Genomic DNA, 16,155 nt, shown 5'->3' on the forward strand with positions numbered 1-16,155 from the left:
TTTAGTAGAGACGGGGTTTCACCATGTTGGTCAGTCTGGTCTTGAACTCCTGACCTTGGGATCCGCCCACCTCAGCCTCCCAAAGTGCTGGGATTACAGGCGTGAGCCACTGCACCCGGCCAACATACTGTTTCTGAACAAATATTTATAAATTACTGTCAGCATGTGAACTGGAGGAGGAAAGAAGCAAATCCTTATTGCATACTGACCTAAATTTAACATTAAGTTGAATGACTAGATCGTTTTATCCCTATTTTAATTCCAGTTCCATTGTTTTCTTTGCAGAAATAAAAAGCAAAGGTTAAAGAATGTGCTCAAGGTTACTCTGTAAGGAAGTAACGGAGCCAGAATCCACGGGCCATCTGGGATCCTGATACCATCAGGAACACAAAAATGGATGCAAATCAAAGGACCCTCTTGATCTCTTGATCTTGCTGCTGCCTCATTTCTTTCTGTAATAGCAGGTGGACATCCACCTCAGAGAGGGCTGAGATACAGGCAGCTGTGGCAGAGCCATCTGGCCAGATTCTGCACGGCCCTCTGTTTCATGCCTATTTATTTATTTATTTATGTTTTTTGAAACAGAGTCTTGCTCTGTCGGCCAAGCTGGAGTGCAGTGACACGATCTCAGTTCACTGCAACCTCCATCTCCCCAGCTCAGACAATTCTCCTGCCCCAGCCTCCTGAGTAGCTGGGATTACAGGCATGTGCCACCACGCCCGGCTAATTTTTGTATTTTTTTTAAGGAGAGACGGGGTTTTGCTATGTTGGCCAGGCTGGTCTCGAACTTCTGACCTCAGGTAATCCACCTGCCTCGGCCTCCCAAAGTGCTGGGATTACAGGCATGAGCCACTGTGCCCGGACTTCATGCCCTTATTCTTACCGCAACTTTAAACTGGCCTCTGAATTTGGACTTGCTTGGACCTCCAAGCTCCTCCTCATCTTCCCGGCCAATCCAGCCCTCAGAATTGCTAGCTGGGTTTGTCCTCCACTCACTTCCTAGTTTCCAGATATGTATTTTCATGCTGCCCACTGGTGGCTCCAGTTCAGCGCTAGGCCACTCCCTCATATTCTCTTCCCACTTACAAGGCGGGGTAGAGAACATGGGATCTGAAAGATGATCTCCTCCCCTGGAAGCTCACAGCATAACCAGAAATTCAGAATGCACATTTGTGAAACAACAGATCACAATACCAAGACAGCTTGTAAACACTGAGAATGTGTGAAGATTGAACAAAGAAGCAGAGAGTTCAAAGGAATTCAACATAAATCTAGGCTGTTTTCTAGGAACCTGGTGACAGCTGAGCTTTCCTCTTACTGACAAGTCCAGAGCTGTGCAACCTCCCCAGTGGCCAGAGTTTTGACTTTCAATAGAGATTAGCTAACTAACTACCAATAAACAAGCCCATACGCTTTTAGCAAGTAGTATGCAAAAGAAACCCACAGGGCTCCTTTATTTACTTAGCTGGATAATGAATCTCCCTAGGATCTGCGCAGGGAGGATACCTACTTCTGAGGATGCAATGACATGGCTTTTAGCTCAAACCTTGACATGCCACCCCTGCCTCATTCATTTTCTTACCCCACAATCATTACCCTAAAAAGAATTTTCACTTTAGAAAGTGACCTTGCTGGGCTGAAGCTTGAAGTTTTAAAAGCCCCCTAAGGTTTCATTTTGAAAAGTCATCATGGACTTTAGATTGACTTTCTCTTGAAGGCAGCTTAAACCTTGTTCATTTGGGAGCACAAAAGAGAAGGTTTAGGCATCCCAAGGCTTTAATTGCCAGCTGTCTTATTTCTGTGTTCACATTTTTTTCCTTCTCTCCAGGAAGATTAAGATGAGTGAAATAATTTCTTTTTAGTTATCATTGTAACATTCGGGTTTTCCATTACTGTCAATTTTATGAAACTTGTCTCATTAGCATTTTCAGAAGAGTTTAAAAAAACCTTTCATCAAGGAAAAAAATGTGCATGATATCTAAATGCAAGTAAGTTGTCACGGGATTTCATTGACATAAATTTGTCCTCTCTTGTCTTCATTTCTGCTTTCTCAGTTCCTCTTTTGATGATATCTTAGAGCAAGCTTGTCCAACGCGGCCCAGAACGGCTTTGAATGAGGCCCAACACAAAGTCAAAAACTTTCTTAAAAACATTACGAGATTGCTTTTTGGGATTTTTTTTTTTTTTTAAGCTCATTGGCTATCATTAGTGTTAATGTATTTTATGTGTGGCCCAAGAAAATTCTTCTTCCAATGTGGCTCAGGGAAGCCAAAAGATTGGATACCTCTGTTTAGAAGCCTAGGCACCATACCCATGGCTCTTTAGAGACTTAGAAATAAGTGGCCTAGATTAACAAATAAAGCATCTTAAAAGCAAGTTATAAAGAAGGATTGTGGGGCTGTTATAACATACCCCCTAAAACTTCTAAGAACAAAGAAATGCCAAAAAGCCCAATAGAAGCAACAATATAAATAACAAAATAACATTCTAGAGGAAATCAACCCATGACTACAGGGTTTTCTGCAAGCTTCACATATTTTGTGTGTTTTTAAGTGAGAAGGAGAGCTGGGTTAGTGAGCAGACCTAAGGAGTCTTGGGTCTCCTTATTGCCAATACAACCAGCAGGTAAGAGCTCCCTGGTGTTACACCTCAGTGATGGAGATCTAATCAACTCTTTATTTCTCCTAACCCAAAAGTGCTTTTGTAAATGCACATGGATTAGCACTAAGGAGCTAATTATTTTGTAAGCTGAGATCACTTTTCCAAAGAGACAAACTCTCCCAGGGTCTAGAGCAACAGCCTCTTTTATAGTTTTTCCTGGAAATGGAGACATTGACTTGGAAGTTGCATCAGCAAATTGAGCATGCGTTCTCCTGTGGGAGCATTGCAAGTTAGGAAATGTGGGTCTTGTATGTGGCCGCAGACAGAGAAGACATGTAGACTGAATGGCTTTCAAGCCAAAAATGCAGAATTGGCAATATCTAGAATTGCTCACTCCTTATCTCCTAGGCGATGTTTTCTTCCAGCTTCATTTGTTAGAAACTGTGTGGTACCCACAGGACATAGAAAGTATCGTTGTCATTTAAGAGAGCCAGCATTTTTGAAACAGGAAAGATTCGCTTGTCCCCCTCTCAGGGCATGCAATGGGGGTGTGGCTCCCTTCTTCAGTGCCCTGCTGCTCAAACCTCCAGGGGAGCATACAGATGGTTAGGCTGTGGGGCTCCAATCCCACGGCAGTGTCTAGGGGTGAATGTTCACAGGTGAAGCTCCAGTGTGCGGGTGTTACAGCATGCTTTTTTTTTTTTTTTTTTTTTTTTTTTTTCCTGAGATGGAGTCTCGCTCTGTTGCCCAGGCTGGAGTGCAGTGGCGCCATCTCGGCTCACTGCAAGCTCCGCCCCCCGGGTTTACGCCATTCTCCTGCCTCAGCCTCCTGAGTAGCTGGGACTACAGGCACCCGCCACTTCGCCCGGCTAGTTTTTTTGTATTTTTTTTTAGTAGAGACGGGGTTTCACCGTGTTAGCCAGGATGGTCTCGATCTCCTGACCTCATGATCCGCCCGTCTGGGCCTCTCAAAGTGCTGGGATTACAGGCTTGAGCCACCGCGCCCGGCAACATGCTCTTTTAGTTTGTTATCTATAGGTGGCTTGTATTAACCAGCTCAGTTAGACCCTCTGCCTTGTCACAAGGACAGAGGGTTTTTTGTATCCCAGGTTCTTGCCTTGGTGTACTGGAAGAATCGGATCACATGTGGGCTTGGAGAATTAGTGCAAAGTTTTATTGAGTGTAAGAAGGTCTTCACCAATGGGGGAGCCAGAAGGGAAATGGTTTTCCCCTGGATTTGAGCCACTCGGCAGCCCCGGCTCTCCTCCGACTGCCCTGGCCAAACTCTTCCTCATCCTGCCAGCTGATGGCCTGTCGGCGGGCCAGCCTCTGTCAGTGTGCCCTTCTGCTCACCAGCTCCTCTCGACGTCCTCTCAATGACCAGTCACTTGTGCCTTCTTCCATGGATGTGCTCCTCTGGACGTCTGGCCTCCTGGGTGTCTGCTCGCTAGGGTCTCATGTTTTTATAGGCGCAAGATGGGGATGTGGCCCGCCGGGGTGGTCTTGGGAAATGCAACATTTGGGCAGGAAATTCCTGTCCTCACCTAGGCCCATGGGGTGGAACTCTAGCCAGGGACCCACCTTTCCCTACCCAGCACTTCCCTTCTTTCCCCCTTCCGTGTTATTTTAAAGGGACCATGCTCTTCCCTTCCCAGTACTCTCATATCATGTTGACTGGCAATTTCTGCTCTGCCACTCTACTGCAAGAGAGAAGGTAAAACTCAGAGTACGAGTTGCTCACAGTCTGAGATGAGCAACTTCCTAGGCAAGGCTTTCTAAATGTGGTGAAAACAGACATTGAAGAGGGCACCTGTTTTTAAACCTCCGTCATTTCACACACCCTTTATTTACAAACTCCACTTTTTGTATGCCCATTGAAGTTTTACCTTGTTTTGTGAAAGAAATTATTTTGTCTAATGAGGTTAAAAAAAACCCATGGTCTGCAATCCATCATAGGCTTCTAAAATTTTTCTCCTAATTCAAAAAACATTCATTGACTACTTGCTATGCTCCAGGCATAGTTTCAGAAGCTGAGGAATCATTCATGAACAAAATTAACCAAATCTCTGCCTTTAGGGAGTTTCCAGGCAAGGACAAATTATAGAACAAATAAATTATTAAATTATTTGATGTATTAGAAGGTGATAAACATTATGGGAATAAATGAATTCTAAAAGGAGGTTAGAGAGTTGAGGATGGGGAGGGTTTCATTTCAAACGGGGTGAACAAGACAGCTTCACTGTAATGGTGACATCTGAAGAAGGAGAGGGAATGAGACATGTGACTACCTGGGGAAGGTGGGGTGCGGGGGCAGGGCGGGAAATGATCTAAGCAGAGGCAAAAGCACAAGCAAGCACCCTGAGAACAGTTCATGCCTGTAGAACAATGCGTGAGGGGGAGAGGCATAAGGGGTCACATTGAACTTGGTAGCTCATTGTGACGGTTTTGACTTTTTATTTGAAGTAGGATGGGACTCCTTGGAGAGTTTTAATCAGAAGAGTAACATGATCTGACTTAATATTTTTAAAGGGCTTCTGGTTCTAATGTTAAGGCTAGACTCTAAGACGATAGAGGCGAAAACATGATTTTGTATTTTTCTGGCAATTCAGATAAAATACATTAGGTCAAATAAATTGGGTGGGCAGGAATGCAAGGTTTCATCTATATAATCTGTCCTCAAATGCTTGCCTTGACTTCCCAGATGCAAATGTTTTTATAAAGTCACCCTTCCCTCTTAAATTTCCCAGAGTTTGAACCTGGATCATTCTTCATCAGAATAGTTGTACTTTTTATTGCTCTTGAAAAATGAAAAGAGCCTATAACCTTAAGGCTTTTTTCTTAATGCAGAAAAGTAGGAGTTTAACTAGTTTCTCTAAATGCCTAACAATATAAGAAGCATTTTGAGACAGCTAATGACCTTTTTAAGATAAGGTATCTTAAGTGTTCTCGGCAGAGATATTCCTAAGAACCCAATTTACTAACAAATACAGCAGTGGCCATAATCCTATAAATGGGAATAGTGGTAGGGAACCTAGTGGTCGCCATCCCATTTTACAGATGGAGAAAACAGCCCAAGCTCACACAACTAAGAAGTGGCAGGGATGAACTTCAACTCTGTCTCGCTAAAAGCCTTTCACCAATGGTTTCTGGCTAGAGTATTCTGCGGCTTCTTTTATAGAAAGCTTATTTTAAAGCATGTCAAGAATCTAAATTACCTTCTTATTCCACATTAACTTCCTTAGGAAACAAACTTTTATTTCCCCCTTTAAATAAAAAAAGCAAAACAAAAAGATAAGGGGTATCATTGGCCATCATTATGGGGAGAGAAACTGGAGATAGAAAGGCTAAAATGAATCAAGCTGAGAGGCCTGAAAACGAATGCCTGTCCCATGGTCCCCTCTTAAATTGTCCAGTCACAGCACAGGCACAGGCACCGCATGCCAAGTAACATTACCCAAAGATGAACCAGACCTGAGAAGGCAGCTGACTTTGCCTTCCCCAGTGCTAAAACTTGTTAAAGGAATTTACTAAGTCTCAGAGGGCATGAACTGAAATAATCTCCTTCATCCTGAACTGAAAGAAGTGATAAAAACCAAGAGACAGCCAGTGGCCTGGGTAGGGAGCAGTTGGCTTTCAGAAAATAAATCGAACATGTGCAGACAACTCAAACTACCAACAATTCCCCTCTGAAGATGCAGGTGTCCTTCTGGGTAAAGTCCATCAAACCTGACCTTTAAAAAAAACAGAATGATTGGATAATTATCATCAATTATTTTTTAAATCAGTCTGTCAGAATTGGAATAGAACAACCTTCAGGGTATTCTAAAAACTGAATTTCAATAGAAAATAGCAATTATTTCAGAATGATGCCAGGAGTCATGGTGGCCCTTGCAGTACCTGTCGCAACCTTGTGTGGGAATCATTCCTGAGCCTGACTATCCCGCTTGGGACACAGAGAATGCAAGACCGGGCAGCTGCTGATTTGAAACCAGTCACTTCAGGAAATCAAAGAAAGCTGGAAAGTTGTCGGGGGCTAGTTTTGCTGGAGAACTCTCAGAAAGAGGACTGCCCTGGGGTTTGCGTGAGAAGTAACCAGTCACCCGGGGCAGGGGGAGAAGAGGCACATGACCTGAAAATAAAGCTTTGAGGCTCTGAGGAACAGTTTCAGGTGCTGCAGAAGGGAGCAGCGGGTTCTAAGGGAACCAGAGGGTTGAGAGGCAACCTCCTCTTCCTGCTACCGCCACAAAGACTCACCTTCAAGGGAAAGTTTTGCGCTGCCTGAACATAAAAATTACTCTAAGTAGGAAAAAGTGTGTTTATTCTCTGAAAAAAGAAAATTCAGAATATTGATTGCTCAGTTTTCTGTCTCTCAGGCTGTCATCTATATGCACAAAGTGTTTTGACTTTACAGTTAAAAGAAAATCCCAAGGGTAAAATAGTTTTACTTTTTTAAGACATGTGTTTTCTATTTTTTCTCTTCTCTTGTGTTACAGTTGGAAATGAGTTACTAAAAAAAAAAAAAAAAATGTACTTGTTTATTTCCATATGGAGTGGATTAAAGAGAAAAAGGGAGGAGCTCATCAGGATTGATATGGGGACGATCCTGGGTAGTCTCTAGACACCTCCAGAATAAGGGATTATCAAGAGAGAGTATATTAAATATTTTAAAACTTTTTTTTTTTTTTTTTCAGACGGAGTCTCACTCTGTCGCCCAGGCTGGAGTACAGTGGTGCCATCTCGGCTCACTGCAAGCTCTGCCTCCCGGGTTCATGCCATTCTCCTGCCTCAGCCTCCCAAGTAGCTGGGACTACAGGTGCCCGCCACCACGCCCGGCTAATTTTTTGTATTTTTAGTAGAGACGAGGTTTCACTGTGTTAGCCAGGATGGTCTCGATCTCCTGACCTCGTGATCAGGCCGCATCAGCCTCCCAAAGTGCTGGGATTACAGGCGTGAGCCACCGCGCCTGGCCCTTAAAGACATTTTCTTAAACACCATGGGGTAAGGGGATGAGGTTATTTCCAAACAACTGTGTATTCCAGAGTTGTCAAATAAACCTTATTATTTTTATTGCACTCAACTCAGGTGATTCTTTCTGTATTCATGTATAATATATTTTATGTATACATAGGCAAATGTGGAAAACAGAATTTTTCAGGCTTAAAAGCTTTTTTTTTTTTTAGCACAAATAACTTTTGAGACAACAAAGATACATTTTTGTTTTGAAAGACAATTCCTTATCAAATCAGCAAATATAAAATATTAACAATAACATCTACTACTGATGATGCTATGCAGCACTGTCATTTTTATCGATGATCATGTAAATTGGTAGAACCCGTCAGAAAAGCGCTTTTGTGAAGTCCATCAACAGACATAAAACTACGCATCTCTTTTGTCTTGGCAATGTTACGCAAGGAATTTATCCTACGAAAATAACTTCAAGCATATAATTATAGAGCATTATTTAAAACTGTGTTTATAGCAGGACTTTAAAAAATAGTAAATAAATGCAAAAATAAAATCTAACTCTGAGGGAATTGTTAAGTACTTCTACTTGTTACCCTAATGCTCATCAATCTTATGTGAAATACCTTTGATATGATGTTGAGTGATTTATTTTAAAGCTCACTTCTGATTTGACTTTTGATCCTGGCAATATGGTGCATCAGACTTCCTCGATAACCATTCAATAATCACTGAAAACAATAAAAAGTCTAAATATTCTTTTTTAATTGTAATGGTTCTCCAGATACCAAAAACAAGTAACAGAGGCAATTACTGCTAAGTAAGCCAGCATGCAGCCCTGCATTTACTCTGACTGCATCTGCCAAATCCTGGTGACGTTGAGCTTCTGATTTAAAAGCTGCCCAGGGTCACACAGTATCGGAGACAGGAGATACAGCCTATGACCTCCCTAAGGAGGAGAATCTAATGGTAGATTTCTACATTAAGCTGTAATCCCAAAGGTCTACACTCCTATCTCAGTGTAAGGGTAAATGAGAAACAGACTCATTCTGCAGAAAAGTAAACAGCAAGATGACGATAAATAAATCTCCCTTCAAAATATATAACCACAAGCCAGTTTTCACACAGGTTTATGGTCAGAAGTTATTTGAGTTACGAATTGGCAATACACCAGTCAACATCAGAAGCAAAGACAAACTCTTCTCTAAAGAGACCTAATCTCAAACCAATTCTTAGACAATTTCTACAAATAAAGATCCAAGGAATATGCACTAACAGCAAAATATCACAAAACATCAAGAGGAACTTCCAACCAGAAACAACTAACTTCAGACTCAATCTTGCAAGGAATTAAGATATTATCAAACAAAATATACAAAAGGAATGCTTAACATATCCAAAGAAAAAAAGAAGCTTAAAAATATAAGAAAAAAATAATACAAGTCATCTAAACAGATGTGAATATAACCAAATTGAGATTTCCAGAAATAAAAATGTAATCGCTAAAATAAAAACTCCAGCAGATGAGATAACTGATTAGATGTGACTAAGGAAAAAAAAAATCAGTGAAATAGAATACAGACCTGAATGAACTATGCAAAATGCAATAGAGTAATAAAAGCAGAAAATGTGGAAAGGGATTAAGAGACACTGAAGATAGAGTGAGAATTTCTAACGTATGTCTAAATTAAAGTTTCAGAAGGAAATAATAAAGAGAATTTGGAACAAGAAATAGTTTCAGAAATAATGACCGAAAGTTCTCATAACTTTTAAACAAACAATGATCCTCACCTTTAGGAAGTTCAAAAAATCCCAGGCAAGATAAATAAAAAGAATTCCTTTTCTAGATATAAATCATAGTGAAACTGCAAAACTTCAAAGGCAAAGAGAGGATCTGCAAAGCAGCTAGAAAGTAAAGACATTTCTACAAAGGCACTGTAAATAGCCTCATTGTGTGATTTTTAAAAATAATAAACACCAGAAGACAAATGGCATCTTTAAAGTGCTGAAGGAAAATAATTTTCAACCAACAATAAAATATGTCTTTAAATTATCTTTCAGGAATAGGAAGTAAAAATAATATACTCAGGTTAACAGAAAGTAATGGAATTGACTACCAACAGGTTTTATTAAACATAATTCTCAAAAGTGAGCTTCTTATTGAAGTTATATCAAATGAAAAGTCTCCAATACAGAAAGAAATAGTAGGCAAAGATTTCTGTAAGTATGTAGGTAAATCAGAACAAATATTGATTGTATAAAATGACATCTCCTTTTCAAATTAAAGAAAAATTAAACCAACTACCAACAACCATAGCATAAAATCTGAGAGAAGATCGATTCGATCTGAAGCTTTCTAATGTCTTCTCATTGAGGAAAGTTAAAAATACTCATTAGCCTTAGATTTTTTTTTTTAAGTATCCATGTTAAAATATCTGGGGTGGATTGTGGAAAAAGATGGCCAACTGGATACAACCAGGGGAAACATCTGACACGGAGGGACTGAGATATCAGGAAGACTGGTACACTCTGAGCAGATCTTTAGAAGGAAGGAGGGAGGATACAGACATTGGGCTGAAGGGAGAGAAAGCTGGGAGCCCTGCATAGGGTACTGTGCACTGGGGCTCATTCCTGGACCCTAATGACGCCTGGGGAAGGAGTGACTTGAACAATCAATTGAGCTGGCAGGGAGAGCCGCTGAGAGAGGTGGCAAGGTCAGGACTCCAGGTGTGCAGAACCCAGAGGGTTTGGTGCAGGAATGTCTGTAGAGGAGCACAGCCAGTGATGCACGTTCCCCAAAGCTTGCCATGTTCCCCTAGGAGACTCACCGTGGGGGCGCTGTTGGACCTCAACAGAGCAGGGTGGTCTTACTTAGGAGATGGAACCAGACTGATCTGAGTGACCTCCTGTCTGCTGGACTCTTCCAGGGACTCAGGCTGTCCAAGCCTTGTTGCAGCGCAGCCTTGGATGCCCAACCAGGATGCCTCCTGAGGTCACGCATGATAAGTCCTTTGCCAGAATACTGTGGCGGACCATCAGAAAGTTCCAGCAGAGTGATCTCTACTGATGCATACCAGCCCACCCACACCCTCCTTCTTCCCATTGCAACCTCCTCCATACTGCTTTGCTGGCATGCATTTGCCCATGGATACTCTCCCACTGCTGTGCTGGGTATGCACACAGGAAGGAGAACCTTGCCTCCCCTCCCAAGCCAGCGTGCATGTGCATGTGCATGTGCACCCTACCATGCCACCGCCACAGGCATGAGCTCCCCTTTCCCCTGCTGGGCCTCTATTACTGGCACAGACATGTACATGGATACCAGTGGCCTCATCCCCTGACCTGCACCGCCACCACAAATGTGAGCATGAAGGCTGGTAGCCCTACACCTGCCAGCACCCCACCATCACACTAACACTGCCACTGGTGCAAACATACACACAAAAGCCAGCGGCCTCACCACTCACCCAACCTTGACCCCTCCAGCACCAGGTCCCTAATCTCAAGCCAACAAAGATAGAGGCCCAGTACTAGCCACTCAGAGTTAGAGAATGCAGTCCAAGAGGGCTGAGCTGAGCCTTGGCCGCCTAAAATATTCTAGAAATGAAGCCACTCAACTGAACCCACCTTATACCACAATCAAACCTTGAGGATATCAAATAAGATAAAAGAAAAAACAAATATCCATCCAAAGGACAGCAATTTCAAAGATTGCAGGAACATCATCCCACAAAGATAAGAAATAAATAGTGCAATAACTCTAGAAACTCTGGAATTCATAGTGGCTACTTACCTCCAAACGCCTGCACTAGTTCCATAGCAATGGTTCTTAACCAGGCTGAAGCATCTGAAAAGACAGAAATAGAATTTAAAACATGGACAGGAATGAGGATCATAAAGATTCAGGAGAAAGTCAAACCAATCCAATGATTCTAATGAATATAATAAGAGTATACAGGAGATGAAAGATGAAATGGCCATTTTAAGAAAGAACTAACTGATCTGATAGACCTGAAAAACTGCAAGAATTTCAGAATACAATCGCCAGTATTAACAGCAGAATCAACCAGTCTGAGGAAAGAATCTCAGAGCTCAATAACTGGTTGTCTGAAATAACTCTGTCAGATACAAATTAAAAAAAAAAAAAAAAAAAAAAGTTTAATGAAGAATGAGCAAAACCTCCAAGAAATATGGAATTATGTAAAGAGATGAAATATATGATTCACTGGCATCCTTAAAAGAGAGGAAGAGAAAGCAAGCAACTTGGAAAACATATTTCAGGATATCATCTATGAAAATTTCCTCCACCTCCCTAGAGAAGCCAATGTTGAAATTCAGGAAATGCAGAGAACTCCTGTGAGATACTACAAAAGATAAGCACCCCCAAGAAACACAGTCATCAGATTCTCCAAGGTCAAAATGAAAGAAAAAATGTTAAAGGCAGCTAGAGAAAAGGAGCAGGTAACCTACAAAGGGAACTCCATCAGGCTACCAGTGGAACTTGCAACAGAAATCCTACAAGCCAGAAGAGACTGGGTGCCTATATTCAGCATTTTAAAACAAAAGAAATTCCAAGTAAGAATTTCATCCATATCAAACTAAGCTTTGTAAGCAAAAGATAAATAAGATCCGGCCGGGCGCGGTGGCTCAAGCCTGTAATCCCAGCACTTTGGGAGGCCGAGACAGGCGGATCACGAGGTCAGGAGATCGAGACCATCCTGGCTAACCCGGTGAAACCCCGTCTCTACTAAAAATACAAAAAACTAGCCGGGCGAGGTGGCGGGCTCCTGTAGTCCCAGCTACTCGGGAGGCTGAGGCCGGAGAATGGCGTAAACCCGGGAGGCGGAGCTTGCAGTGAGCTAAGATCCGGCCACTACACTCCAGCCTGGGCGACAGAGCGAGACTCCGTCTCAAGAAAAAAAAAAAAAAAAGATAAATAAGATCCTTTTCAGACAAGCAAATGCTAAGGGAATTCATTACCATCAGACCTATCTTACAAAAGGTCCTGAAAGGAATTACTGTTACCAGCCACTAAAAAAAATCACAACTAAGTACATAGATAATCAACACAATAAAGCAACCACACAAACGAGTCTGTAAAATAACCAGCTAACAGCATGATGACAGGATCAAATTTGCACATAACAATATCAAGCTTCCATGTCAACAAGCTAAATGCCCAATTAAAAGGCACAGAGTGGCAAGTTGGATAAAGAAGCACAAACAAATAGTATGCTGTCTTGAAGAGATTCATCTCATATGCAATGACACTCATAGGCTCAAAGTAAAGAGATAGAGAACAATCTACCAAACAAATGGAAAACAGAAAAAGCAAGGGTTGCTATTCTAATTTTAGATAGAATAGAGTTTAAACAATGTTCAAAAAGGACAAAGAATAGCAATATATGATGGTAAAGGGTTCAATTCAACAAGAAGACCTAACTATCCTAAATGTATATGCACCCAAAACAGCAGCACCCATATTCATAAAGCAAGTTCCTAGAGACCTATGAAAAAACTTGAGTAACCGCACAATAACAGTAGGAGACTTCAACATCCCTCTGACAGTGTTAGATTATCAAAGCAAAAAACTAACAAAGATATTCAGGACCTGAACTTGACACTTGACCAAATGGACCTAAAGACATTTACAAAAACTCTCCACCCAAAATCAACAGCATGTACACTATTCTCATCTGCACATGGCACACCCTCTAAAATTGACCACATAATCATCCATAAAACAATCCTAATAATCCTCAGCAAATTAAAAAAAATCATAGCAAGCACACATTTGGACCACAGAACAATAAAAATAGACATCGATACTAAAAACAATCACTCAAAACCATACAATTACATAGAAATTAAACAACCTGCTCCTGAATAACTCATGGGTAAACTTTTATTGTTTCATTGTTAAGGCAAAAATGAAGTAATTCTTTGAAACATATGAGCACAAAGATACAACATACCAGAATCTTTGGGACACAGCTAAAGCAGTGTTAAAAGGGAGGTATAGAATGCTACATGCCCGCATCAGTTAGAAAGATCTCAGATTAACAATGTAACATCTAAAAAAATACAAAAAACTAGCCGGGTGAGTTGGCGGGTGCCTGTAATCCCAGTTACTCGGGAGGCTGAGGCAGGAGAATGGCGTAAACCCAGGAGGCGGAGCTTGCAGTGAGCTGAGATCCGGCCACTGCACTCCAGCCTGGGCAACAGCGCGAGACTCCGTCTCAAAAAAAAAAAAAAAACAAAAAAACAATGTAACATCACACCTAGGGGAACTGAGAAACAGAAGCAAACAACTCCAAAAGGTAGGAGAAGACAGGAAATAACCAAAATCAGTAAAATTGAAGAAAATTGAGACACGACAGAAAAACATACAAAAAAATCAACAAATCCAGGGGTTGGTTTTTTTTTTGAAAGACTACTACTAGACCACTAGCTAGACTGATACAGAAAAAAAGAGAGAAGATCAAAATAAACACCATCAGAAAAGACAAAGGAGACATTACTACTGCCCCACAGAAGCAAACAGACAAAAAAACCCCTCAGAGACTACTATAATTACTTCTATAAACGCAAGCTAGAAAACTTGGAAGAAATGGATAAATTCCTGGACTCATATAACCTAAGATTCAATCAGGAAGCAATTGAATCCCTGAACAGATCAATAATAAGTTTCCAAAATTGAATCGGTAATAAAAATTCTACCATCCAGAAAAAAACGCTAGGGTCAGAAGGATTCAAAGTCAAATTTTACCAAATGTGAGCAGCTGGTACCATTCCTACTGAAACTGTCATGCGCGTCCCTGCGAGCAATAAAGCTTTTTAATCACCTGGGTGCAGGTGTGCTGAGTCTGAAAAGAGTCAGCAAAGGGAAATAAGGGTCGGGCCGTTTTATAGGATTTGGGTAGGTAAAGGAAAATTACAGTCAAAGGGGGGTTGCTCTCTGGTGGGCAGGAGTGGGGGGTCAGTGGGGGAGCTTTTTGAGCCAGGATGAGCCAGGAAAACGAATTTCACAAGATAATATCATCGCTTAAGGCAAGGACCGGCCATTTTCACTTCTTTTGTGGTGGAATGTCATCGCATCGGTTAAGGTGGGGCAGGGCATTTGCACTTCTTTTGTGATTCTTCAGTTACTTCAGGCCATCTGGGCATATACGTGCAAGTCACAGGGTATGCGATGGCTTGGCTTGGGCTCAGAGGCCTGACAGAAACTATTTAAAAAAAAAAAAAAAATTGAGAAGGAGAGACTCCTCCCTAACTCATTCATTCAGACCAGCATCACCCTGATACCAAAACCTGGCAGAGACATACACAAAAAAGAAAAATTTAGGCCAATATCCTTGATGAACATAAATGCAGAAATCCTCAACACAATACTAGCAAACTGAATCCAGCAACACGTCAAAAAGCTGATCTGCCATATTCAAGCAGGCTTTATTACTGGGATGCAAAGTTGGTTCAACATATGCAAATCAGTAAGTGTGATTCCTTGTACAAACAAAACTAAAATTTAAAACCACATGATCATCTCAATAAATGCAGAAAAACTTTCAATAAAATTGAACATTGCTTCATGTTAAAAACCCTCAACAAACTAAGCATGAAGGAACCTACTTCAAAATAATAAGAGCCATTTATGAAAAACTCACAGTTAACATCATACTGAATGGGCAAAAGCTGGAAGCATTTCTCTTGAAAACCAGAACAGGACAAGGATGCCCTCTTTTACCACTACGATTCAGCAAAGTACTGAAAGTCCTGGTCAGAGCAATCAGGCAAGAGAAAGATGAAGGGGTGGCCTGCCCCTCCACACCTGTGGGCGTTTCTCCTTAGGTGGAACGAGAGACTTGAGAAAAGAAATGAGACACAAAGTATAAAGAAAGAAAAAGTGGGCTCAGGGGACCGGCGCTCAGCATACAGAGGACCCATAACAGTTTTTGTCTTTTATTTTCACATTGAAAATCAGTTAGACTTGCTTCAGCCTCAAGGAGCGTGTTTATGTAAAAATAAATGAGCTCTGGCAGTGAGCTGCACTTATTTTTTTTCTAAACAGGAAAAGGGTTAAAGCCTGCATAGAAAATTTTATGTACAATAGAAATACAATTACATAACCCAGATAGATAAAGAAGAAAGACTAAAGAAATTTGCCAAAATGCCCAAAAGAAAAAAAAATCAATTAAGGGGTAAGGCCAAATGGGAATTTTCCCTTGATCTATTTTTCCTGTGTTTCACAAATTTTATATAATACATTAATTTTATGACAAAGTAAAATATTGCTTTAGTTCATTCTATAGTTATATTACATGATGTCACTAAATCTGACTTTTTTTTAAAAAAAAAAAAAAGCATTTATTTTCTAGCCACCATAAAATGTTTAGAAGAAGAAGAAATTTCTTTATTAGTAGCACCTCTGAGTAGCCCTTTCTGAGGATCAAGGATGCTACATGCTCCTTCCCCATAACTAAAGGGTAAATAACTCCACTAGCATCCCATGAAATACTGCTCTTGAAAGTTCTTTCTCCTTGTGGTCCACAACCAACCACTTACCTTGGCAAGTCTGGCAGTTCATCTTTT

At 41.1% G+C, this 16,155-nt stretch overlaps 1 long non-coding RNA gene across 1 annotated transcript in view; it reads left to right on the forward strand.

Annotated features, from left to right (window-relative positions):
• LOC139355444 (uncharacterized) overlaps positions 1-3,283 on the forward strand; it is an 89,897-nt gene extending 86,614 nt beyond the window's left edge. The window contains exon 3 of the long non-coding RNA XR_011606079.1: positions 286-3,283. This is a non-coding gene — a long non-coding RNA (uncharacterized lncRNA). The remainder of the gene's footprint in view (positions 1-285) is intronic.
• The last annotated feature ends 12,872 nt before the right edge of the window (positions 3,284-16,155 follow it).

Source organism: Macaca nemestrina, chromosome 7, assembly GCF_043159975.1.
Source record: "Macaca nemestrina isolate mMacNem1 chromosome 7, mMacNem.hap1, whole genome shotgun sequence".
In the NCBI taxonomy this organism is placed as follows: Eukaryota; Metazoa; Chordata; class Mammalia; order Primates; family Cercopithecidae; genus Macaca; species Macaca nemestrina.